Consider the following 26,701-nt stretch of genomic DNA (forward strand, 5'->3'; position numbering starts at 1 on the left):
TTAGGTTGCCACTACTAGGCTATTGTACCAGAAGAACATGCGTTATTTTCCACATTCATTCATTTTTAAACGACTTTAAAAGATAAACCTCTTTATAGTGCATTATCAGCTAATATGACAAAGAGAAACCAAACACTTCCACAAGCAGGAAAACGCAGAGGGACATTAAAAAGAGATGTGATCAGCACTCTGATGCCAACAGGTTATTTTCAGCTGCCAGCGAGTTTTTGCAGTGTCACAAAACCAGGAGGAGGTACAACACCGTCTGCATGACATCAGAGACGAGGCAGAAGCAGACCTGCAGCGAGGTAGTGGCTTTTTGCAGCAAGGTAAGGGCTTTTTTGCAGCGAGGTAAGGGCTTTTTTTGCAGCGGGGTAATGCCTTTTTGCAGCGAGGTAAGGGCTTTCATTTGCAGCCAGAGCAGCTGTCAAGTGACCCATCCATCTCAAAGCTGAACATGGGGCAAAATTCAGACTACATGTGTTGGAAGCAATTCTCCTAGATTAAGTATGCTTGTGCAACTGAGCAAAATATTAAGAGGGAAATTGAGACCTGCAAGCAGAGACTGGTTTTGGTAGCAAGCTACCTGAAAAGTCCTCCCTAACTTACATGCACTCCTGCAGGCTATGCTTGCAGCGTTAGGAAACCAACTTCACCTTTCACACAAGCACAACCTACAGGGCTCCCCTTCTGAGCACGCTGAGCTCAACCAAAACCACTGCAAGCAATGCCCGAGACCTCCTTGGGTTTTCTGCTAACAGCAGGGAAGGAATGGCAGCAAAATGGCAGGCAGCACAGCACCTCCCGCACCTCACTTTCTTGAACGCTGAAGTGCTTCCTGTGGCTGGCACTGCACCCCACCACCCTACTCCTTTGTTTCCCAATAGCCAGCTCCTGTTTAAAAACATCCCTGTTGTCAGTGGCCCTGGAATTAGCACCAGCCACCAACGGGAACGTTTGGGAACGCCGAAGAAGGAAGAGACCTGGGATGGGGCACGGCGCTGCCAGGCTGAGCCTGAAATAGAGCAGGCAGCAGCCAGTCTCAACTCATTACTGATGGGCGCACACGCTGACCACCCAGAACAGCATCCAGGCCTCTTCGAGCACTATATATAGCCCCCAGACAAAACAAAAAGCTCTCCTGCTTTGCCTTCCCTCTTGCACAAACAGAAAGCAGCAAGTGAGGTCCAGCAGCAGCACGCAGGAGGGGGAAGGCATCGCAGGGAGCGCAGTGGCTGGGAGCAGACGTGCCATGCCAGGGGAGTTTTCTGGACCAAGAGCACAACAAAAGGCACTGCTGCCATGCCCCCAGAAAGCCATTATGGCAAGGCACACACAGACCCCACTAACAAGAAGCTAGGGAAAAAGAAGTATGGATCTGCCCAGCAGGAAGATGCCCACGGCAGGCACTGAGCACTTCACAGCCCAGGGTGGTTTTTTCCTGGGGGTGGGGGCTCTCCTTCCTTAAACGAGCCTATGGCTGGTAGCTGCACGATAACTACTTTGAGATCTATAAACATATTTTTCTCTGGGGCTTAATTACCACAAAGGGATGCCAATCGACTTGACAAGTCAATTTTTCTCCCAAATGGAAAAAAAAAAAAAAAAAAAAAAAGATGTTCTCTAGCAATTCAGTGCTTATTGCTAAATGGGAAACAGAATCACACAAACAGCCACGGGATAAATATCAGCTATTCTGAAGACAAAGCAATAAGCAATTGTTAACATATCTCATACTCTAGTTTCCGAAACGTAAGATTTCCTGATTGAAATCTAAGTAAATGCGAATCTAATTTTCGTTTTTTCAAGTGGATGTATATTTCAGAGCACAGGAAAGCAAGCTGCAGATCGCTGTTTATTACAAATGACTTCCACCTCCATAGCCCTCAAAGGCAAACTATAAAGCTGTGCGCAGAGCTCGGCAATCTGGGCAGCCAGCCATAAAACATCCCTGCCGCAGCACAGATAACTGCTCTCGCTCTCGAGCCATCCTTGGCTGCAAACCCACAGGGAAGAGCTCCAGAGCGCAGACCTCACCGCCGCCAAGGCTTCTCGTGTTTTATGAGCTCCAACTGCAGCTCCAGTCAGGGCTCGGCTGAAAAATTACAGCGCGGACTCATATCCAGCACTGACTCCGGCGGTGATGCTCGGTGCGCTGAGAGCTCAGAGCTGCGAGTTATTGCAGAGCTTCGGGGAGACCCAGCGCCCCTCTGAGAGGCGGCTGGGATTTGGATGGAGGGATGTCACGCTGCAGAAAAAGACAAAAGAATCAGCAGCGCACTTTAAAGCGCTGCTGCTGCATTTTCCACAAACAGTGTGCTCTTTGCTATCATCTTAAAAAGCTCTGCCACCATTCTGGGCAAGAGCTGGCAGTTTGTTATTATGATCAAATTTAGACACTTTCACCTTGTGCAGATTTTAAAATACATTAGTGCCAGAGCAGGAAACTGCACGAGGGAAGTTTCAGAAGATGCAGTTAGCACTGGGTGCTGGGATCCAAGCAAGCTGGCCGTCATTAAGCAGCAATAAAATGAGCAGATCTGCATCCGGTAATTAAGATGTAAAACTAAGCTATGCCTTCGGTAGACAATTTTCATAAACAGCTCAGATTGCTAAGGCAAGATCAAATAGTACTTTGATTCCCCTGCTTTCACACGTTCAGAAGAACCATCTTTCATTCCACCACCAGCATTTACCAGCGAAGAGACTGTGCAAAGCACATAGATCATTAAGTAATGCAATTTACTGTCACTTCTGGATCATCTCCCCATTCAATAAAGTATACTTCTCCTCTAAATACTATTTGCCCTGGCTGATATCTTCATAATACAGCTGAAAACCTCAAGCCATTATCACTAGAAGGCATCAGCTGATCCTAAATTGGCTAGACTGCAGCGTCACAGGCATTTAAGAGGTTTCCTTATCATTCATCTTTAATAGTAAGGGATCGACAGGCTCCTACCTGCAGCTTCCAGGCCAAAGGGAACCCTTCTAATGGCATTGCCGTTATCTTGTCATCTGAATTTTAAACAATTAAAACAATAGCACTTTTGTGCTGCACATCTCCTCTGTAACCAAAGATGATAAATTTTTAATCGCTTCTCGTGTTCGAAGTCTTACATAAAGCACTGATTTATTTTATTTTTTTTTACATAAGCAATGTGCATCCTGCATTTCAGTTGTTACACCTTCAGAAGCAGCACAGCAAAGACCCGAGCAATAGGCACGGCGCATTTTGTTTACTTCGGGAAGGATTGGCCATTTTATTTTTAAACCCGCAGCTCTCGTAGCCAGCACTATCTAGCAATTCTTTCCAAATGAAAGCCTCTTTTTACTAAAGCAAAGGATGGCTCCACCCCTGACCTCCTCCTTCGGCTTGTTTTGGAAAGGGGCCAGATGACAGCATTTGGAAAAGCGCATGTTTATCTCGGCAAGGCCAGCTGCTGAGAGGAAATAAATGTAAGTTAACATATTATCCGGTCCCACATACACCGCTCTTGGTTAAGTCGTAGCAGCTAAAACTGAAAGTAAACTCCTCTGTTGGGCTTTTAATAACGAGCTTGCCACTAACGAAAAAAGGTCTCTGCGTTGCATCTGAATTGATTGCAGAATTGAGGTCATTCTGAGTTAACAGCAGGCAGTAAATCCCTGCCATGATGCATATAATTTCCCGGCCTTTCTGAATGAAGCGAGTAAAAAACAGCAATAGGAGGTTTTACTTCCAGGCTAAGTCACAGGCGTACTTTCCATACGGTTAACATTCAGCAACAGTTTTTTACGATACAAAAAGATGACGGCCTCTGCTTGACAAAACCTTTAGCCTTACCCTGTGCCATTGCTACTCCAGTTTGCTACGGTACTGAACTTGAAAGCTTTGAGAACTTCAACAAAGGAGTTTCAGGCTGAAAGTACTCTCTTGCCCAGTTATTCCATTCCTCATCTTAAGGAAATTTCACCCTATTGTTTTTCACTGTCTTAAAATGCACCTTCAAGTAAAAAAAAAGGATGGAATTACCTTTCTTCCTTTAGACATAAGCAAAAGATCATGAAAATCATCAAATGCATAGCTTGTTACTTAAACAGGAAAAACTATTAGGGAAAAAAAAAAAAAAAAGACAGGTGGATTTTGCATTCATCCCAGCAAGCTCCAGCAGGCTCTGAAGCAGCAGACAGGGTAAAAACCTCATCCCACTCACATGGGATCAGAGGCAGGTTGTGAAAGACCCAAAGACATCCATCTCTGCAAACACATCCCGGCTCAGCCGCGAAGGCAAACCCCAAAGTCACCCAATGCTTCTGACCACTGCAACAAGGCTCGAGGGCAGCATCCCAAAGAAAATCCCACAGCCCTGTGCCAGCACAGAAGTGGCACAGACCAGGGCTTCCCCCACAGGGCTGGGGAACCAACGCTCAGCATCACACCCAGCAGCCTCCAAATCACCCCCAGGCTGCAACAGCCCCACCAGCACCCGCAAACCAGCCCTGTAGGACACTGCCTGCTTAGACCAGCTTCTAGTCCCAGATGCACCCTCATGGCTGTCAATGCACGAATCCGCGTGTACAGAGGACAGAAACATCAATAAAGCCTCATTATTTGGTCCTGCCATCTGGGAGGGCTCTACGAAGCTGGCCTGCCCGCATCTTCTCATTGCTAGGAACAAAATGTGGGGTCAGAAGAGGGGCTGGCTCCAGGGACCACCTCGCCCCCACGACCCCCAGCACCGTGCAGCTGGGCACCGCCATGGGGACCGCTTGGGGACGAGGGGACAGGGGACGTGCCGCAGTGCTGCGGGGTCCCTGCTGGTCCCTGCATGGTTCAGCTCTGCTGGGCAAGCTCCCATCGACCTCATTCACTGCGGCTGCCTTCGTGGGCTCGGGGTGAGGGGCAGAAGAACCCAGGTTATCCCAGACAGGCACAGGGCTCATCCCCCAAAACACCAGTGGTCCATCAGCAGAGACCCCAAGAGTCTACAGCAGCTCTGCCAGCTGGTGGGTGCAAGCCTGGCATGCCCATTTTACCATTTTGCAAGTAATTCTGGCCAAAACAAGAGCAGAAATGGTGCCATAAGTTGGGGTGCAGCACCAGCACCCCCTGAGCACAGGGACCTGCAGCTGTTTGGGGCTGCGCCCGCTGCATCCTCGGGGTGCACCTGGGGAAGTGGAGGGGCTCCGGGGAGCCCCAAGGAGCCTCTGGGGAAACACCAAGCCCTGGCCCCAAAATGGGGGAAAGTGCCCCAGAAGCGGGCTGACGTAATAACGGTTATTTCTCGCTTCCAGGTGGCTCCGCTGTGAACAGGGGCGACCTCCTCGCTCCGGTGTTAGCAGCACAGGAGGTGGCCGCGGCGCCTACGGCTGATGGAAAGCGGGGTAAAAAAAAAAACAAAAACAAACGTGCACGTCCAGTACAGCCCAGTAACCCCCAGCAGGACCACCACCTTTGCACAAAGGGGACCCCAGGAAACCAAACACCATCCCCCCCCCCCCCTTTCCTCCCCTCCCTCCTCTTCCTCCCCTCCAGCCCCTTGGCTCAGGGTGGCACACGCCAGCACGCCTGGAGGAGAAATGACAGCAGCTCCCACCGTGCCAGGAGGCGGGGGGAAAGGAGGGAAAAAATAAAAAGAAGCGGATCTGGAGCTGGGGACTCACAAGGGTGAGCCACCACCGGGGACAAAGCTGGGGAGCACAGCCCCAGGAGTTTTGGGGCTCGCCTCGAAGGGATGCAGCATGCCCCCGGGGGGGGGGTTGTGCACGGAAAAATGGCAGATGGAAAAACAGTGAATGCATTCTGGCACGCCTGGAAGTATTTTCAGAAGTTTCGAGGGAAAAAAAAAAAAAAAAGGGGGTGAGATAAAGGAGGGGGTGAAACGTTTTGTGGTGTGGCTGCTTCGCTGACTTGGGGGGGTGAAAGGGAGGCAGCCCCCTTCCACCTCCAACTTAGCAGGCTGCTCCTGCTACCCCTGCTTACCTTTTAGTCTTTTCTTTATGGGGCTCTTTGGCAGCTTTCGGTTCAGTCTTGCTGTAAGGAAACGAGTGAGTATTTTGTCTACCGTGTAGGGGTCTTTCTGACGTGTTCCTCTCTTATTTTAATGCTTTCTCTTATTTTTGTTTTCGTAAGTGTACCCGTAATTTCACGAATCTGAATACGAAAAAAATCTCACACGGCCAAAAAATTAAGTTTTTTTTGTTGTTGTCGTTCGTTCGTTTATACACCCTCCCCCTCCAAAAAAAAAAAATAATAAAAATAAAAACCAGAAGTCTGCCACACAGAAGAAAACCCAAGAGCTCAACAGGAACACGCTGTCCACGCGGAGTCGCCAGGAGCCTCGGTGGTATCCAGCCCGGAGGAGCGCAGCCAAGGCAGGTCCAATCCCAGAAGGAGCTTTTGATTTCCAGTGGAGCCCAAAAAAATACAAAAAATAAACCTCGAGACGGAGAAACCGAGACCCGGAGCCCCCGGCTAAGCGGCCGCGGGAGCGCGCCTCGGGGTCGCGCCCGGCTCGGCCCCGGGGCTCCGGGCTGCGGAGCGGGGCGGCAGCCGAGGGGGGGGCTCAGTCCGCATGGGGGGGGCACGGGCAGAAAGTGCAAATTAAAAAAAAAATAATAATAAAATTAAAAAAAAAATAAAAATGAGGAGAATTCGGGGAAACAGTTTCGTTGTGTTTTGGGGGAGAGAGGATAAAAAAAAAATAAAAAATGGATCCCCGCTCCGGAAAAAAATATTAAAAAAATTAAAAAAAAATAAAAGAAAAGAGGCAGAGGGAGGCCGGGAGCCTCACATGGGGCTGCGGGGTCCCACCGAGCCCGGCGGCAGCGCTCTGTCCGTCTGTCCGGGTGTCCGTCTGTGTCTCGCAGGAGGAGGGAGGATCCCGCAGCCGATCCCGCAGGAAGCAGCGGGCGCGGGGAGGGGGCTCCGGGGGAGGAGGATCCAGAGGAGCCCCGGCAGCAGCAGCAGGAGGCGGAGGAGGAGGAGGAGGAGGAGGAGGAGGAAGGGCCCGGCAGGGGGAGCAACGAAGGGAGGAGGAGGAGGAGGAGGAGGAGGAGGGGGGGGGGGGCCGCGGGGCGAAGCCTCAACGCTGCCTCCTCCAGCAGAGCCTCGGCTGCAGGGGGAGGCCGGGGCGGCAGCGGGGGGGCTCTGTGTGCCCGGCGGGGTCCGGCTGGGGTCCGGCGGTGTCCGCGCGTCCTTCCCCTCTCTCGCTCTGTCTCTCCGCAGGCAGGAGGGGGCCGCGCTCAGCGCCTCCGGGCCGCCGCTGCCCCGCTCCTCCGCGCTGATGCCTCCGCAGCCGCCTCCAGGGACACCACGGGCAGGGACAGAGCCAGGGACAGCGACAGCGACACGGACACGGCGGCCACCGCCGCCACCACCACCGCCCCCGGGCGCAGCGCAGCCGCCGGTGCTGCCGCCGCGGCCATTTTGTCGCGCACTGCCCCGAGCCCCGCCAGGCAGCGCCACAGCCAGGGGAGGCCCCGGCACCGCCCCGCCCCCAGGCCCCGCCCCCTCCCCCCTCCTCCTCCTTATCCTGCCCCCCCCCCACGCCCACGTGACCGGGGAGCCCCCGCCACATGCAAATGAGCGCGGCGGCCGCAGCCAATCGGAGCGCAGGGCGCGCGCCTGGACACGCCCACAATGGGGCGCGCGCCAACCCCCCCCCCGCGGGAAAAGGGCGGCGGGGCGGGAACTGCGCGGGGGGGGGGGGCTGTGCACGGGCACCCCCTGTGCAAAGGGGTCTGTGCACACCCCCCCCCCCCCCGTGCAAATGGTGCCCGTGCATTCTTAATTCCACCCCCCCCGTGCAAAGGGTGGCCGTGCATTCGTAATCCCTGCCCCCCCCCCGTGTAAACAGCACTCTGTGTATGCACTGTGCACCTCCCCCCCCCCCCGTGCAAAGCGGTGTTCGTGCACGCACCCCCGCGCAAACGCGCTCTGTGCATTTACACCATCACCCCCCCCCCGTGCTAAAGGCATTCCTACGCTCCTAGCACCCCCCCCCGTGCAAAGGGGTGTCCGTGCATGCACCCCCTCCCCGTGCAAAGGCGCGTTTGTTTATGCACCCCCCTCCTCCCCGTGCAAACTGGCACCCGTGCATGCACCCCCCACCCCCGCTGTGCAAACGGCATCGATGCATTCCTAACCCCCCCCCCCTTGCAAACAGGCGTTGGTGCACTCGCGCACACCAGCCATGCAAGCAGGCACCAATGCATTTCCCCACACACCCCCCTTGCAAGCTAATGCTGCAAAAAAGCATCAGCTGGAACAGCTCCTTGCTGGGGGGGGGGCACAGAGCAGCCAGGGGAGGCCAACGGAGGGGGCGAAGCACGGCCCTGCTGCACCCCGGGGTGCTGTGGGTGCCCTCGCTGTGCCAACAGGGGCAGCCCCGACGCATGCACCCCCCCACGGCAGGCTCTGAGCAGCTGCACCTGTGCAGATGGGTAGAGGCGTGCAGCAGCCAAATGCACCCATGCATCCGTGCCATGTGTGCCCCGACGCGTGTGCAGCGCTGGCTCAGTCCCTATGCACGGGTCTATAGGGCCCGGACACCCTACAGCGCTCCCCGGGTGCACAGGGCTGCCCCGGTCAGCCCGGCCCCATGCATCAGCCGGGGCGTTGTGCCTGGGGAAGGGCGCGGGGCCTTTCCCAGGGATTGTTTTTCCCCACGGGATCGAGGAGAGAGTCAGGGTCTATTGCCAAAGTGCCGCGGGGAGGAAAGGAATGTGAAAATGAGTCATTTTCGCTGCGAGTTGTTGTGTCTGGGTCCGGCACCAGGTCCTCCCTGGTTCCCTCTCCTCTGCTGCTTCCTTTTCCCCGTTCTGCAGGGAATGATTTTGGGAAGCGCAAAGCAATCTAGAGCCTGACCCTTAATTTGTGCAGCCCGTTCATGGCGCTATGAGCAGGCTGGGGGTGAGGGCAGGGCGCTCGCTGCAGCAGGACGGGGCCGAGGGGAGCAGCGCAGCCCGGGGCATCTCGGCTCGCGCCCACGCCGGGCACCGCAGCCCCCTCGCAGCTGTCCCTTGACCACTGGAGGGAGCCCATCTTGTGCCAGCGCCACCCCAATGCAACCTGGAGCACAAAACCCACAGCCCGTGACGCGGCCTTGGCATCGCAATAAAACGTCTGGGGGAGGCCGCGCCGCGACCTGCTGCCACGCACGGCTTTGTAGGAATCAGACCTAAAACCCCATTCTGCTTCATCAGTGCAAAGGAAGGGGAAAAACAAGGAAGAACTGAGATTTTTTTCCCTGTTTTGAATCCAGCACCATTCACAGGAGCGCTGGTGGCAGCCCGCAGTGAGGCACGGGCGCCCTCGTGCCCCTTGGCTCGCGCAGCCCCGGCAGCAGGAGGGCTCGGCGCAGCTCCCGGGCGTTGTGCAATGCAGCTCGGCACCCGCGGGCTCCTTCCCGCAGCGGCCACCCCGGGCAGCACGGAGGTTGCCACACCGCTGCTTTCGACAGCGCTGCTGCTCGCCGAGAGGCAGAGGCCCCGAGCACGCCAAGCCCCGCGCCCTCCCTCCTGCGCGCACGCCAAGCGCGGTGGAAGCGCCTGGCCACGGTCACAGCGTGCCCCAAGGAGGCTGCCCCGACCCCAAAACCCCGATGGTTATTGCCCAAGGGAACGTTCCTGGTCAAATTTGGCCCGAAATTGTGAATGTGAAAATATTTCTAATTCGAAACACCCTTCCAACGCGCAGTGATTTCCAAGAATGGCCAGCTCCGCGGGGTGATGCCAAGTTGCTGGAGACCCTGAAATGTCAAAACAGAATAAACCTGAAAGTGATTTGTGTACTAATATGTGTTCTTGGCTCTGGCAAAATTACCATAAGAGCATGACGTAACCTGAGCCGCAGACACAGAGCGCCCATTGTTCCTGATACACCGGGTTCTACAACGCGATCTGCAACGGGTAAAAATTCCCTCTAGTAAAGCAACCATTTCTTTCTACCTGAGCTCTTTACCACTAAATACAGGGCTCCGTGCTATAAACCCTCAATTCCTTTCCTGCTTTGCTCTCCCTGCAGCGTTTTGCCCCAGTTTTTGCCCTCCAGGCGCGCCTGCAGCCCCGGGGCTGTGGTGCCCGTTGCAGACCCAGTGCTCCGGGCGCCCGCTGCCGCCTTCCCCCGCCCCGCAGGTAACCTGCTGCTGGCACGCGTGAGTGGGAACAGATGTGGTGTGGTGTGAAGGGAAGCAAGGCGACGTGTGATGCACGTGGCTTGCTGCTAGGGGAGGAGGAATTCCTGCCGCTTGCAGACCTCTGATTTCCTTGGGTCTTGGGGAAAAGGGCTGGGATTAAAATGCTCGTAGGGCGCTGGGCACGTTGAGCCGATGGACGTGAGGGCAAGGAACTAAGCAGGTTTGTCACAGGTTTCCAAGGGAGTTTGGGATGTGCAAGGCACGGTGAGTCCATTTCCCCTGAAGGATGCAGCACATCCCTCCTGGCCGCCCTCCTAGCACACTGCATCGTGAGGGTGAGCGATTAAATGAGCTTATAGATCCTTCTGCTTACGGAAACACTGATTGTAATAACTTAGACTTCTCTCCCCTCATTTTTACCCAGGAAGAATAGTGAGACCATGGTGGGACCATGCCCTGGTGTCAGACAACCAGCCCCGGGGCAGCTGGGCCCAGCTGGAAGGGTCCTCTCCGTGGCACGGTGCCTGTGGGGCTCTGCCAAGGGGGCTCGGAAAGCTCTGCACCCCATAAAAAGCTCTGCACCCCACAAAAAAAGCCCCGTGCCCCATGTCTGGCCCAGGCACTCAGCACGAGCGCAGCAAGCAGTGGGGCAGGAGCTGGAAGCCCACCTCTCGCCCCGGGGCCGGCTGCGCTGCTTCCCCCTTCCCGCACAACAAGCAGCAAATGGCACATCTGGATTCAATTCCCTCCCCAACCTGCGAGGCTCCAACCTGTATTTCCCGTGGGAGAGATGTAGCACGATGCTAAACAGCAGTCTGGTAAGGGGGAAAAACAAGGTATTTTTTATTCTTGCTTTCCAAGCAGAGCTATTGTATAAACAAGAACACGAATGTCCCGAGGCCAAAAAGCAAACAAGAAGCGCATGACTCTCTACCCTTCTTGCCACGGCACACAGCAGCTGTGATAACACGTTCTGCTTATTATCAATAGCTGTTTAACATTAAATACATAATGTGCCCCAACCAGAGGAGGCAGAGCCCAGGACTTGACCCTATAGCTCGCTCCGGAGGAGAGGAAACAACATTTTAGTGGTTGTAACACGTGAACACAGCTCCCTGTGTTGGGTCTGTAGGCTCGAAAACCGTGCAGGGATGTGTGTTTCCCATCCTGCTCCCGATGGTAGGAGTGTTTCCAAGAATGCGATTCTCTCGCTCTGGTTTCTGCATTCGTGGCCATCGTTTGTAGGCAAAGGGATGAAAAAAATAAGCCAGAGGAATGCGGTACTTTTTCCTAGAAGCCCAGAAGGTTTCCCAGAGCCTCCTGAAGGCTGCCAGGTTTTGTCTTCACCCCACAGGGAGCCCCAAGCAGGCACGGGAAGCACTGGAGCTATTTTCACGATGTGCTCGGTACCCAGCTGGCTTCGGCGCTGCGAGTCTCAGCCTGAGCGAAGCGGAGCGGGGCTGGAGGCAGCCCACGACGAGGTTAAGTCGCTGCGCAGAGCAGCCTGACCTTTTCTGACACGGATAGCTCCAACAGCTGCACCAGCACAAAGAACCCAAAGGACAAAAATACTCCTGAAACGAGCGGTGGGGAAGGGAATATCTCCCAGCACCCCGGCAGCTCTCAATGCATTGCAAAATGGCAAACGCTTCCTCCTCTAGCTCATTTCTCAGCAATTGCTGCCCCCCCCACATCAATGTCCAGAGCAAAACCGAGTTGTTCTAGCCTGAGATCCCGGGTGAACCAAACCAAGATCCCTGGGTGGTTTTTATGAGTCCAGGTGATGGATCCGATGGTAAGTGTTCATCCCCGTGTTCTGGCTCATCGTCCTAATCCGACTTCTCCAAAAACCCCCAGCGTTTTCAGCAGACCTTAACACCCGCTTCTGCCTTTCTTTCATTAATCCGGGGACAGCATTTGCTGTGCTCCGTCCTGCTGGTGGCAGAGATCTTCTGAAGGCAGTGATAGCAACGCAATAGACATTTACTGCACACCTGGGGATCTTTGGGTGAAAATGCTCTGTTTTGATGACTGCACTGCACAGACACCAGGGTTTTGGGTAGGACTGTACCCGGGGCAGCTGCTGCCTTCCTGACAGAGCTGACATGATTTATCCCTGAGCTGAGAACCTGGGAGAGGAAGAATTGCTTGGGACAGACACAAGTCGTGCTGTTCAGTGAAGCTCCGCAGGGTGTTCTTAGGCAGCGGGATGGGGTCAAACCTGGGAAGGTCGCGGTGCTGGAAGGTGCAGCCCCAAGTCAGCTCCTCGGAGCCTGTCACCGCTCCTTACCCGAGTCATTCGGATCGCAAAGAATTTATTGACACCCACCCGCCATCCCTAAAGTTTTATGGCAATATAGATCCATTAGAAATCCATTTTACAGAGGTATTAAAATAATGAAGGTGAGAATTAAGAGAGCAGCACGCTCCTTTGAAAACCCACTGATGATAATATACTGCTTTAAGGAAAGTTATCGTGCAGTCCCCTTAAAGAAAGTTATCAATTAGTCACTGCATCCGACATCGGAGAATTGTTCCCTGAAGAGGATTTTAGGAGGAAAGCCATCGACTAAGCGATGAATTTATCACCGGGGTGGCGTGGCTCCACGGACTAAGATGACAGGGAGGGCTCAGAGAGCAGCCCAGGCGCTGGGTGGCTCCCGGTGGGTTTGGGAAGGCTCCTTGCGCCACAGAAACAAAGTGAGGGCAGGCAGGAGGAAGGAACCCCTGGAAAATGGCTTTTCTTGGTGGAGAAAGGTCCCCTGGTAGTTCAGGGCACCCAGAGACGATGGGAGCCCGGCCCCATCCCAGCAGCTCGCGGGAGGCAGCGCATACAAAAGAGGGCAGTAATACTCCCAAGGTTGGGAATGTTTTTCAAACTTGAGGGAAGCCACAATATTTCTGTGAAATCGGAACAAACTTCCAAAATCCTTTGTTTTGACCCAAATGCACATTTCTCAGTGCAAAACCCCGGGGGCTGCCCTCCTCCGGCACCACGAGGCCACCTCGCTCGGCGCAGCTGGGGAGCTCGGCGCAGCCCTGACAAATTGCTGAGCTCTCCCCAGATAAACAATCACCAACCAAAATATTTGTGTTTACTGTGGGGATTTGTCTGCGCATAATTATGCATTTGTCATTACAAGGACTACAGGAGAGTTTTACACATGTAAATACGTTCGGGTAATTAGACGGGGCGAGTTTGGGTCTGATTCTTCTCTGCAGCCTGATCCCGACGCGGAGCGCTGCCGGGTGGCGGTGTGCGCTGCCGGAGAGCGGCGAGGGTGCAGCTCTCTCCCTCCCTGTAATGCAGCCCTGGTTATCCACACGTATTCCTTTTAAACATTTCTTGTAGCTTTCTGTTAGAGCCTCGAGGAGCTCCGCGCACAATGCGACGCAACGCAACCTTCACACTGTTCTTTCATGTACCTGCCTTCAAGGAGAGAGGCAGACACAGTCCTCAGATAATACCAGATAAGACGCTATTTTCTTCTGAAACAGCCTAAGTGCAGCAGCTTTTAGTAATCTTCTAGCATCTTTTCCTATGTATGACAGTCTATTAATGTCATTTGCATGAGAAGTACACAATAAATCATTCATGCGCAGTTTAGTGCAGGTTAAGTGTAACAGCCTGGCGGTGATTTTCTGTGAGGAAATCAGAGCGGCTCATCACCGGGTGTAAATCCGTGCCGTTCCACCAAAGCTCCTGAGCCACACCGCCCGGTAACGTGGCCCACGGGGAAGCTTTGGGCAAAAAAAAAGCCGCAGAGGAAGGCAGGACTTGTGCCACGCTTTGAGGACTTTCCTCCGAGCGCTTCTCTCCTGAAAACCTCTCCAAAGAAAATGGAGCTCAAATTCCCCAGGAATCTGCAGCTGGCATTCAGGGGCTTACACGGCAGCGGATCGGGGGTTTGAGGCAGTCTGGTGTCCAGCCAAGCCCTGATCTCTGTTTCTCTGATCTGCTATCTGCCAAATTTGGCCCGCTGGGCCCCCCTTGCTGAGCAGGGGAGGCAGTGCTGGGCGGTGGGCACGGGATGACCGCGGTGGCAGCGGGGCTTTGTGCCACCCCGCAGGGAGGGGAGCGATGCCTGTGCCCTCCCTCCTCGTCCTGGTGAAGGGAAATTCCTCCATGGTGACGTGGTTTTGTCACCAGCTCGGGGAATGGCTGCGTGGGCACCAGAGCCATGGCTCCCGAGGGCTGTCGGGGCTGGTGCTGGAGAAAACCCTCGTCCCTCAGCAGCACCGATAACTCGCTGCCCATCTGCACCGAGCGTTGCAAGAGGTGAAGGTGAGCGCAACACTGCTGCAAGATGAAGTTCGTTCTCCTTTCCCCTTTATTCCTTTTTTTTTTTCCCTTTTTCTTTCAGTCTGGTCCTTGTTCTCCCTGTGGCAGCCATAGGACAGAGGTCCATTGTTCGGGCTGCTCAGGAAACAACACTGCAGGACTGATCTTATTAGAGCTCAGGCCATGCCCGGGCAGCGGGGGGGCTGCTGTGTGCATCCCCAGGGGCTCGGTGCAGGGCACTTCTCACCGCTCCAGGCATTTGGGATGCTCACCATCAGCTGCCCAGGGTCTGCTTTGCAGAAGCACAGCTCCCCTGCAGCCTCAGCGCATCGCTGGTGCTCGGGACATCTCGAGTGACTGCCAGGTAGCTCAGGCTGCTCAGCAAAAATCGACCTGAAAAATCTGGACTGCTGCAGCCAGGACCTCAGCTTTACTACAGGAGTGGCAGTGCTGTGGTGGCACGGAAGCAGCAAAACCAACCTGCTTGCTTTTAACCTGATGTGCCAAAGAAGTCAGGCTCATGCGGTCATACTGCCCGGTTCTTCCTGCTGATCCCCACTCATTTTGGAAAACTGCATGTACAACACTTTGCAGAAAATGCAAAGTTCCTACAGACGTTGCATGTAGGATGAAAAAAGACCAGATGAATGTCCCCACTTCTTGTTTGACTGACAGGCAGCACCAGGCTGCTCTGCATCCTGCTGGCCCTGTCCTTGTCACCACTGGCATTTCCCCAGGGGATGGCAGAGGAGCTGTGGGTGCTGGAGTAGGAAAGAGATAGGGGCTTATCTCAGATTTAGAGAAAAGACTTAATTTACCCTACTGGTTACGGAACAATTTACTCTGAAACTACCTGAAAGTTCAAAAAAAACAAGCCACATTGTTCTTTTAACAAGCCATTGTCACCCATCGGGGATGCCCTTCGGTGTTTCAGCCGCTGTCACTTAGCTGTTAAACGGGGCTTGATTTCCATCAGCATACTGATTCCTCGCACATGTGCTCTTTTGGGATCTCCCCCTCCTCCCAAATGCCCATCCAGGTCCAATGGAAGCGCTGCCTGCTGAGGGCTCACCTTTAATGCAGCTGCTGGAATCTGCTCGGGTTGCTCAGCGCTGGCTGATTTCAGCAGAGACGAATCTTCTAAATGTTGATGTACCGCGAGGCGGTTGCACATTCCCAGGCTATTTATTTGTTACTTATGAAGAAAGTCAATTTGAATGCACTGGCTAAATAAGAACTAATTGTTTTCAAAATTCAGGTTAACGAATGCTGTAAGAAGCCGTCTTAGGGGAAATGAAAGAAAAAAAAATCAACCCGGGCACTAATGATTAGAGCAAAACCCTGATGCTAGGAGGATGTAGTCTCTGTGGAAGCAGGTTACTCATCTTTTCCAGAAGATACATACATGCATTGCAAAATGTTTATTTTGTACTCTCTGAAGTGGTTAATCTACATGCGGAGCAATGAAAAGGTGGCTTATTAGGCTAATTGCTAATAAAAAAAAAAAAAAGGAAACAGAACTACTGTGAGAAAATATTTAAAAACAGACACAGAAGGCTGTGAAAACAAACACCGCCTCGTTTTTCCATGAGGTTTTCCCACCAGAAATCATGCAGTTCAAAGAGACGTCCGGTTAATACGGTACCTCCAGGCTCCTGGCGCTGGAGCTGTTCATTAGCCGCTTCGTAATTCTGTGATGCAGAACTGGATTAATGGAAAGGTGACGGGGAAGCCACCGAGGTACCTGCTAATGATCCTGCCTCGTCCTTAGAGGAGTCCTCTCTAGCCTTGCCCATGTGCGGCAAAACACACACCATCAGGATACAATGCCACATTATCACAAGAAAACACTTTGGAGAGGGGAAGAAGATGTCATCGCAGAGTGGTACTGGGAACTGGTGAAGCCCAAGATGGAAAAATAATTGCATGCATGTTTTTTAATACAACAGGATTCCCCCAAGCTCATTAAAGCAGATGGAAGTTTTAAAACCTGTATTACTTTAAAAATTAATTTACAGCTGTGGGGCTTGGTGGCCCAGAGAACATTAAAATGATAAATCCAGAAAGGTGATGTGAGCAGAAAGGAGGATTACTTCGGTCACAACATGGCCTCTCAACGTGAGAGAGGGGAGATGTCACAGTTTTGTTCCATACCCTCCGTGGCTTCCTCTGTGCTGTTGTTTCTGGGCTTAACCCAGATTTTAAACTACTGTAACAAAGTATTAAAATTTCCTCCTGAATGACTTGTGATCCCCAAACTGTTCTGAAGCCTCTCTGATTTATCTGAGACCTGGTTATGGGACAAGGCTTGTGGTGGTGATGGGACCAAACGTCTGCTGGGCAGCAGCAAAGCCGGACCTAGCGCAGGTTCACGCGTGGTGGGTGGATGCTGACCAGAGCAAGCCAAGCCCCCGGGAATGCACCGTCTCCTCCCATCCTATATCTGCAGGATGCCAGCACCAAGGAGCCGGGGCACTTGAGGTATTGCAGAACAAAGGCTGAAGGTTGCATTCAGCACACACCAGCCCCTGCTTGCTTGGGAGAAAGGAGTCCTTTGTTTGGGAACAGCAGGTACTCCCACAAAAACATGCCGGTGCTGTTTGCTCGTGCAAAAACTCACGTTACACACAAAGGTGGTTTTGCACAAAGCTGTAGCCCCTCATGCCGGTGGCACCCCAACACACAGGCAGTGCCTGGGGTGCCACACATCCCCACGCCCGCATCCACTGCTGCGGGTGGTAGTGGGGACACCGAGCTCCAAGAGGGGAGAGGAACAGCCCCTGCCTTGCACAGCCCCTCCTGCCCACACATTTATAGTAGCATGCCTCTGGTTTCCTCTTCGTACCCAACAAACTGACTTTACCAGTAAATTAACTTTATCCTTTTGCTGGCCAGCCTGACAAACGAGAGCAAGGCGGATTTTTCCGCTGGCCCATTAGCGGAGCCCCAGCGCCTCGCAGTGACTCACAGGGCTCCCGGCTGCCTATTGAAGGGGTCGGGGCCGAACAAAGCCCCCATTCACTGCCCGGCTCTGCTGGCTTTCCTTTGAGCCCATGCTGCTTTATTTTTATTCTTTCCCAAACATTGTTGGCTAATTTCATTGACAAAATTCATAACTTGGGGTTGGAGAGCCCGCTCCTATTCAGCTACGGGCGCTGGGGGTTTTGTTTTTCTTTTCCACGGTCTCCGTCCTGCCTCGTTCCCCACTTCCCCCGAACCCACTGTCCAGGCAGCGCCGCGGGGGGATGGAGCCCTGCACACAACATTTGGGTGGTTTTCAGCTTTCAGATGGGGAAGGAAAAGCAACCTGACAAAATCCGAACCCAAACCACGAGGGTGATGCAGGGGGCAATGAAACAGGACTGGAATTGTGCACCACAACTGAGTGACCCCTCAAAGCACACAGCAAAAGGCTAAAAACAAAAGCCTATTTAGCTTTTATATCTGCAACGCTCTGCATCCCTTTCAGTTAATTACAGCTATTTAAAAACATCTGCATTTCATAAAGAACTTTCTTTCTTTCTTTCTTTCTTTCCCCTATGGCTGCCCCTCCTGAGACATCTCTCTGCAGGCTGCTGGGTTACACAGTAATTACAGTCCCCAAGTACCTGACATCACCACCAAGTGCACCACATGATGGTTTCAGCAGCAAGAGAAACAATATTACTCAGGATAGGTCTGAGCCAAGGTCCCCGCTCCAAACACCGTCATTTTCTTTGGCAAACTTCAGAGCCGGAGCCGAGCCGGGGCCTCTGTGCAAACATTAGGGACGCAGAACCGAGGAGCCATTTTGGCACCCCTGAAGAACCTGCAACAGGCTTCTGTAATTTATACACGTGGACAATAGATGCACATCGTTCTGATTCTGGCTGCCAAAGCACTGCTCCCAGCAAGGCTTTGTGGTGTTTCATGCAGCAATTCCTCTTCCTCCTCCTCCTCCTCCCCAGGGCCAAGGCCAGGTCCCTGCCCCGCCAGCTCCCACCTGAGGGAGCGTGGCCCCGCTGCGGCCTAGCCCAGGACCTCCCTTCTTGTTCACTCATCGGCCTTTTTCCATGCCGAGAGGCCACAGTGTGAGGGCAAATGTGGCTTTTGGTCCGTGGAGCAAGAGGTTTACTCCTTGAGTGTGTTTGCCAAAGCCGTGTCCCTGTGGGGGGAGGCTGGGAGCAGGCCAGGGGCCGTGGCTGCCTCACAGCCGAGCTGGGCTTGCCCCGGGCGCAGACATCCCCGGCACCTTCACATCTGAACAACAAACAGGGGAAGAAAACCACACGATTTCCTCTGCAGACAGCTGTACCCAACACATTCACAGCAAGAGCAAGCCTTTTAAAAACAAAGCAAAACAGAGTCCTCCCCCGAGCAAACATTTTATCCTGTCCTGGCTTAATTGGGGAATAAGCTTAACTCACTTTCAGGACAAAGTGCAAAGGAAAGGATAAAAGCAAGTCAAGCCAAGCGCTGTACCCTGCTGTGATCACGAGCAGGGGCTGTGTCTGTGTCTCCTGAGGAGCCGGCAGTGCTGGTTTGCAGGCTCAAAGCCAGCATGGAGGAGGCAGGATCCGGCCACTTCACATGCAGCTGCTGGGTCCTGGGTGCCTGCCGCCGTGGGGAAAGCTCCGCGATGAGCTCCGATGCTCATCAAACACAATGAACATCCTTGGCTGTCCCCTTGGCACTGAGGGGGGCAGAGTACCTGTCATGTTCCCCAGGGAGGTCCTTACATGGGCCAGCCCTCGCTTTGCAGCTCACCCGGAACCCCCCAAGCCTCCCAAAGGCAAGCTGCAATTCCCTAAGTGCGAGGGCCTCCTTCAGAAATGATGAGAGGTGTGTGCTTGCTTATCTCCAAAGAGCAGTTTACCCCCCCAAAAATACTTTTGAGACTTGTTTCTGCTTTCCTCACTTTCTTTTCCACAAACCACCCTGCTGCCCCTGCTTTGAACAGTGCTCTCCTCCTGGGGTCCTGGGTCACTTCTTGTTTTCAGGGCCTATATCACATCGAGGACAGCTAATGATCCCCTGGATGCTTCCCCTCGATGACTTTTTCCTGCAAGGATGGCTGGGGTCCTGCAGGGAGGAGATGCAGAGCCTCATGGATGGGACAAATGGCCCTCAGCATCTCCGTGCTGCTCTGTGGCCCACGCCCTTAGGGATGCTGCCCCTTCCACCAGCAGCACTGCAGATTACACTTAAATTAAGTCTCTCTGCTAAGTTTTTTTTTCCCTGCCTGTGGCCTCTCCCATCCCTAATCCTTTAATCCTGGTTTGGTTTCAGGACCCCAAGGCAGCCGTGGTGGCACGGGGACAGGAACGCACGTCTGAAGGGCAGATCTATCCTTCAGCTGAAGGGAGAAGGATTTGGCTTTCTACATGCAGAGAAGATAATAAATAAATAAATAAAAAGCTTGTTATATACCGGAATACCTTCCTCCCTCACCAAAGGTCAAATTTAGATCCAATTTCAGTCAGGAGGGAGACGTCTGTCAGACAAGCACTAATCACTATTTAGTATTCATATTCACCTATTAGAAGCTCCATGCTGTAAACATGTCTATGAATTAACAAGGCATCTGGCCTCTCTTATACAATATGAGCAGCTTGGATCATGAAGTGTCTGCAGAAAATAAAAAGTGCCTTCCATCTGTCTCTCCCAAATATCACTGCTATCACCAAAGCAAACAGACCCGCTCTTCCAAGGCACGGCGCGGCCGCCTCCCCCAGCACGTGTTACTCAAACACAAACAAGCGTTCCTCCAGCGCGGCTGACAGATCTGAAGCTGCTCTGAGGAACACAGCTCAAATTAAGAACAGGAAGAAAATAAAGAGCTGAAAAATAACTGGGGGAAAAAAAAAAGGCTTCCTAATGATGAAGCTTCTTCTCAGTGGGCTGGTGGATCACCCATGGTGCTGGCACCCTTGGGAGCTCGGCGCTGCCTGGGTGAAGATGTGTGGGGCAGGACCAGCACCAGGACCTGTGCTGGAGGCAAAGCTATTCCTGGGAATGGGATCGGCCACCTCTCATCACCCTTCTCTGGGCTAGATGGGGGCTTGGACAGGAAACAACCCCTTGGCTCCTTGCTTGAAGGTGATTTGGGGTGCTCTGGATGGGACCTTCTGGCAATGAGCGTTTGCACCTTTGGGGTACACAGCGGGGAAGGTTGCTGTGGGATCATGGTGTGTGATGGCCCTTGGAAAGGCCAGAGACTCACCTCAGCCCTACACCACAAAAAGGCTGAACCCACCAAGCCCTGAGCCATCGCAAACACATGGCACAAAGGCCATGGGGCTGACTACCGGGGGGCCAACCCACTGTGACCCTGCGTGATTCCACTGTGAGCCGGTGTGACCCACAGCTTCAGTGGGGCCACCACACCAATCTGTAAGCCTCATCCCCGGTCCCTGGACTGTTTCCTTCCCTCCCTGCAGCTCATGAAGGCCACGGCTGGGCTCTCCTGCTGCTGCCTGTGGGACAGCGGGAGCAGTGCCGCAGCCGGAGCCCCTCAGCACCTACCCAGCGTGTGGATCGATGCTGGCTCAGATCGATGAGGAATCCTCGCAGCCCGGCAGCCTCCAGCAGCAGGTCTAAGTACGTTTGTAATTGCGTCTACAAATATTTGCGCTTTGCAAAGCAAAGAAAGCCTCGACCAAACAAACCCGATGCGGCTACAGCTGCTGTGCTGGGACCTCAAGGTGCAGGTGCTGGAAATACCCACCTGTGCCATTTGGCATGCAAATATGTCAGAGAAATAAATCAACCTCTCTCTCGTGACGAAATGGTGGGAGAGTGGCTGGGAGGCAGCCCAGAGCAGCTGGCGTCGAGCCGGAGAAGGTTGGAAGGAGGGAGAAAGAAGAATAAGGGAGGGAAAGGTTGGGTTTAGCTTCCTGTAAGATGATCCCGAGCGGCCCCGTCTGGGGGCCCTGGTGACTGAAGAAAGGTCTCACTGTCACCATTCAGAAGATCACCACGATCCTTCGGTCTGTCCTTCCACTGGGGAAAAGCTTTTGGAAAACAGGTGATTTCCTTGCCTTGAGGATTTACCTTCCTCTGCTACAGCACGTTAACCCCTTGTGCTGCTGTGAAAGTCCCCAGGGCTGTCACCACGTGCCTCGTGGCAGGGACATGGGAGCCTCGCAGCCACCAGAGCCACCTCCCCTGGGTCAGGGCCACCACCGACACGGTGCTCAGGACCCATCCTCTGGGCCAAGGACCTCATTTCCTTCAAACACTGCTCATTTTCTCACAAAAGCTAAGGGCAGCCAGCAGCTGGGCAAGCACTTCCTCACCCTGCAGGCCAGCACGCCTGCAGTGACCCCATCCCACCTCCCGGGTGGCTTTTATAGTCTGACCACGTTGCTGCCTGCCCCCAGTCCCCAGCAAAATCAGTGGGGAATTTGTCCTCATCCCCAGGGGGACACGATGGGGCTCTGCACGCCCCAGGAAACCCTTCAAGCATGAAAGCTAATTTAAAAGGAGCTCGTGTCTCTTGTGTTCAGAGACACGGAGCAAGGAAAAAGCATGACAGATTTGGGTATATTTTTACTGAGTTATTGTCCACCAGGGACTGAGCTAAGACCACAAACATTATTTCACTTTCCAGCAAGGCTGCGGTGATGAATATGGGTTTTGCAGGAGAAAAGCTGGGTGGTTCTCGTTTCTAATCTCCAATCTTTCCTCCTCCTGTGGAGGTTAGGCACGAATACCACAGCACGCGGACACCGAACAAAGGCTGCCGTCCCTTAGCGTGGCGTTGGGGCTGGCAGGTGACTGCAGCAGAGCTGAAGGCACACATATCAAAATGCAACACCATTCCGCACTCGGCTCTGTTAAAAATATTCTGTTTAATTGATTTTCTAAAAAAATCTATTATGCTGCTCTAGGCTCAGCTATTGATCTGCAGCGCTGTAGAAGTAATGAAGAAGCCTTCAAATCAATAAGGCCAAAGTATATCTCAAACTGTATCTGCTCCACCAGCACAACAGGGACGTGGCCAGGCAAATTCCCCAGACGGGGCTGGGAGTGCGAACAAACCTGTTCCGATGACGGCCAAGATTTATTTCTATTGGCATAAACATAACTAATGAAACCCCGACGACTCTTCCCTTCCGTGAGAGCTGATAATATATCGCGGTGCTCACAATGAAATGAGCAAGAACACATTTGCAAAGGAAAAAAAAAAAAAAAAAAAAAAAAAGACTCCCTCAACCGTGAGCTGTATTTTCTTCTTGGTGCCCTTGGTTCTCCTCCACCCCCTTCCCCCCGCCAGGATAATATTTCTTCTCGCAGCTCTCGTGCGGGTTTTAGCACGGCTGTTAGAAGTCTCCAAGGCTGGAGTTTTAGTTTTTCTTTTATCCCTCGCTGTCAGTATGGCGTGGGTTGGCAGCTAAAATCACAGGCTGATAGCATTGTTTGGGGCTAACAACCTTATCTTATCTTGTTCGTATTCTTCATATTACCTTAGATAAGCCGCCCCGGGGCCGCACACAAGCACGGCTGGGGGAAGTGACCCCGCTGGAGTTCAGATGGCAATTTGCTGCAGCGAGAGCAGCTGGGCCAACGCCACCGTACTCTGAACTTGGCCGCCACTTTCCGGCTGAGGCTTTTACCTGATCCTTCCCACCTCAAAGCACAGAGGGACCCGAGTCAACAGCACCGCCACTTGTCCTCCTTACAGCCCGACGCTTCAGAGGGCTGCTGCCCGCAGACCCTCACGGCATGCTCCTGCGGGCTCTGGCCCCGTGCAAGCTCCCCTGGATGCCGAAGGGCATCGATGACACACGATCAGTGCCTCGGTGCCTAACGTAAAGCCAAAGCAGCGTGGTCTCAAGCTGAGGCCTTCGGGGGTGAGCTCCAGGCACCCTCAGGTCACCGTGGCCGTGCCCTGGGCACAGCCGGCACCGCACGGACCAGGCACCGCCACCGCCTGGGGACTGCGCAATTCACCAAGTGCTTCGGGTCCTTGAAGCCAGCAGATTAAGCTTTTTTTTTTTTTTTTCTTTCTTTCCTTTTTTTTTTTTTTTTTCTTTTTGGAAAAAAAACGAACCTCCGAAGTTTAAAAATATGGTAATGCAATTAGCGGCTTTGGCAGGCTAATGAAGCCACTTTAAACCCTTGCAAAAATACCATTAAAAGAGAATGCTTAAGAGCCTCTTCAAACTTTCCAAAATGAGAAGTGCGTTCATATTCAGAAGATGCCAATCTAGTCTCCTTTCTCCAAGGTTCAAGATTAATTAGGGACTTGTTTAGTGCATGAATGAGGAAACAAATGAACTCTTGGATCGCAGAGCACTGGAACCAATTTTTTAATCATTTTTTTTCTTTACAATTACATTCCTATCAAGAAAGTCTTCATTAGACTTTCTGTCACAGGGCCACATCATGTCAGGTAACTATTACAAGTGCTTGGCTTTCACCCAGAGATTGAACAATATGAATTTTCGCAGAAATAAATACATGAGATATATATTTAACGCAGCATTTTCTTATTAAAATGCTGCTGCGTTTTCATAATAAATACATGTAACCCTTTCTCTAAGACTCCCTTAAAACAAATGAATTAGAAAAGACCAACAATATCTTCCCCTTTCCAAAACCAGCCTGGATATTTAAAGATTACCTTAGAGAAATATATTAATGCCTGATAGAAGAAGTGCCATACAATGGAAGGAGATTACTAAGGTAAGCAATAATAGATAGGAAGAGCGCGAACATGTTTGAGACTAATTGTCAAAAGAATGGGGTTTGCATGTTTAGTGAAGGAGAAAGGAGCAAGGAGAAAGGAAACTGCTCTGGATTTTCAATGAGTTACAACCTGCCCTGAAGGTTTGAGGGATGGGTTCGGCTGATCCCATCCATCGTGAGGCTCGGGTTTGGTTCAAACATACCCAAATTCAGAAACTCTCAGCCCCAGCCCTACTTCTGCTCGCAGTGACGATCAGCACTGAGAGAATTCACTCTTCAGTGAAGTATATAAAGTATTAAAGTAGAATCATTTGCAAAAATGATTTTTAAAAAAAAAAAAAAAAAGGTCTTCTCATTGTCACACTGGGGCAAATCTAATCGCTGTAGCCATGCTAAGGAAAGGAAGCAAAACTCAAAACAAGGGGCTGCTGCAAAACGAAGGCAACTCTAAGCAGCCCCTCTAATTCTTTCCACAAGTGAGCAAGAGCACAAAGGTTCAGCCCCCAGCCCAATGCTCCTGACACGGGCTGGGTTAAGGAATGGGAAGTACGTAACGATGAGTGGCAGGTCTACTTACTCTTTTCCATTAGTACCCATTTATCATTATCCAGACCTCTACCAGGGTGAACAGATAATGTTTTCCTAAGTGGGAAGGCAAGGGTATAATTTCCATAGCTGATTTGTTCATTTCTCTCTCTCCTGCGTCCTTTGAGCAATTGCAAATCAGATCCCCACTTCCCAGGACGCACTTCTACGGGCATTTAGAAATAAAGGATCGCATCACCTCTTGACCACTCTCCCTAACCTCGTTTCTGTGGGGCAGTGTAATAAAGTCCACGCAATAGATACTCCTGATGGAGAGGGCAGGCTGCAGCGATGATTGCACTCATTACTCCTTTCCCATTAGCAAAATTGTAAGATATATGGGGAGGAGAGGATTTTACTCAGATCCACGTCCCAGCGGCTTGCCAGTCGCAATAGGAACTCATTGGACATTGAAAACCAACTCCTGGGGGTCGGACTCCCACCGTTAAACCTGGGAGGTTGTGCTCTGTCTCACAGCTGCTGCATCTCCACCGTGCTTCAGCCTGCTCCGCCTTTGTCTTAACGCAGGGCAGCGAGGGGAAATTCACCCCAAATTGCCAGCGTGCCCAAGATCTGCTCAAAAAGCCCCAATTCCTGCAGCGACACAGCCCTGCCGGAGGGGTTGTGGTCACCGGGTAAGGAAAGCTTCATAAAAGCAGGCAGGAAGGAGGGGCACAGCCCTGTCTTTGCTGCCACAACAAGGGGGGAAATATGACCCAGGCATCGCTATAAAAAACCTGAAAAGCCACAGGAGAAGAAAAGGAAACCCTGTATGGATTGCTTAACAAGCCAGAGTCATGCTTTCTGACACCAGACTCGATTTTTTTCACCAGACTTGGCCTTTTGTGCTGCCTTTCTCTTGCTGCAGTCCCTCACTGCCCAGTTCTCATCACCCCGTGCTGTCTGACCGCCCCCCTGGCGCCCACCCCTCCGCTACCCGGGTACTGCCGCTGTCCTGCTCACGCTGCGAGCCTGGGAGCAGCAGGCGATGGTGGTGCTGGAAAAGGGATATTTAATTAGCAAGGGGAGCTGAAGTTTTCAAAGCAACAGAAGAAAAGGACCTGGGAAGTTGGTGGAAGAGTTATGGGATAACAAAAGGCCCTGGCGGCAGAGAGCAGGACGTGCCGAGCGCTCGCACACATCTCAGCAAGTGGCACTCCAGCGGCCGCAGCCTCACGGGTCACTTGTTTGCATCAAAATGCCGAGAGCTTCAGCTGAAAGAAAAGAAGGGTCATGCAAATCTACCATTCTTCTTGTCTCCCTGTAATCCTGAGAGCCGTGAGCCAAACTCAGTGCAAGCCCGGAGACATTCTTTCATGAGAATCCAAACTTTGCAAGCTCAGATCCCTCCCTGCCCCAACACACCCGTCTGCATGAAGTAAGGCTTATCTCCTCCCAACAACAACAGCGTGGGTCAGAACGGGGCCAAGCAGGCGCTGCCATTCCCTGCGAGTACAGGGCTGGGATTGCACGAGGGAGTTTGGAGCTCCACACGCCAGGCGCTCGCTGTTGTGGGTGCAGATGCGCTTCGTGACCGCTGCTGTACGCGGAGCTGCATGGACAGCCACTGGCAGTGCAGGCACAGAGCCAAATGCTGCATTTCAGCCAGCACTGCCATGGGCCAGGCATCCCTGTTTTGTGCAGGTCAGCTGTCATCAGCCTCCTAGCATCTTCCAGCACAGCCTTTTCTCGGGAAAAACCCGGGCTTTTGGCTTTGTCTTTAAACCGCTGGCTCCTGCCCGCTTAAGGCAGACAGGGGGAATGTTGCAGATCTGCTCCTAGGTTTTGCTGATTCCTGCAGCATTTTGTCACACCGGGTATTCACAAATCTGCAGCAAGAATCACAAAAAGATCCCCGAGCAACGGCCAAAAAACAGCAAATTTTGGAAGTGGAGCATGGAAGGGGAATTTGCAAACTGCTGTGCCTTGACTCTTTGCAGCTCATGGATACGGAGAAACATCTACAGCTGGACTCTAAATAACCAGGTTAACTACCATCTGCAAACACACAAAACCTGCTGCCCTGAACCCTACTGCTCTG

The 26,701-nt window shown here is 52.7% G+C and overlaps 1 protein-coding gene and 1 long non-coding RNA gene across 9 annotated transcripts in view; both read right to left on the reverse strand.

The window, feature by feature from the left end:
• Positions 1-26,701, reverse strand: part of TNRC6C (trinucleotide repeat containing adaptor 6C) — a 289,499-nt gene that overhangs the window by 94,755 nt on the left and 168,043 nt on the right. The window contains exon 1 of one of the 8 annotated variants that reach the window (XM_068654967.1): positions 20,908-21,038. The exons of 6 other annotated variants lie outside the window; for them this stretch is intronic. The gene's annotated coding sequence lies outside the window, so the exon portion shown is untranslated. Of the gene's footprint in view, positions 1-5,965; positions 7,436-20,907; positions 21,039-26,701 lie in introns of those variants that run through there. One more of the 8 variants, XM_068654966.1, reaches the window with a different exon arrangement.
• LOC137841732 (uncharacterized) lies at positions 10,941-15,662 on the reverse strand. Its single transcript, XR_011088714.1, has 2 exons — positions 15,476-15,662; positions 10,941-15,164 (listed from the first exon to the last, which is right to left on the reverse strand). It is a non-coding gene; the product is annotated as an uncharacterized lncRNA (long non-coding RNA).

This window comes from Anas acuta, chromosome 18, assembly GCF_963932015.1.
Source record: "Anas acuta chromosome 18, bAnaAcu1.1, whole genome shotgun sequence".
Lineage (NCBI taxonomy): Eukaryota > Metazoa > Chordata > Aves > Anseriformes > Anatidae > Anas > Anas acuta.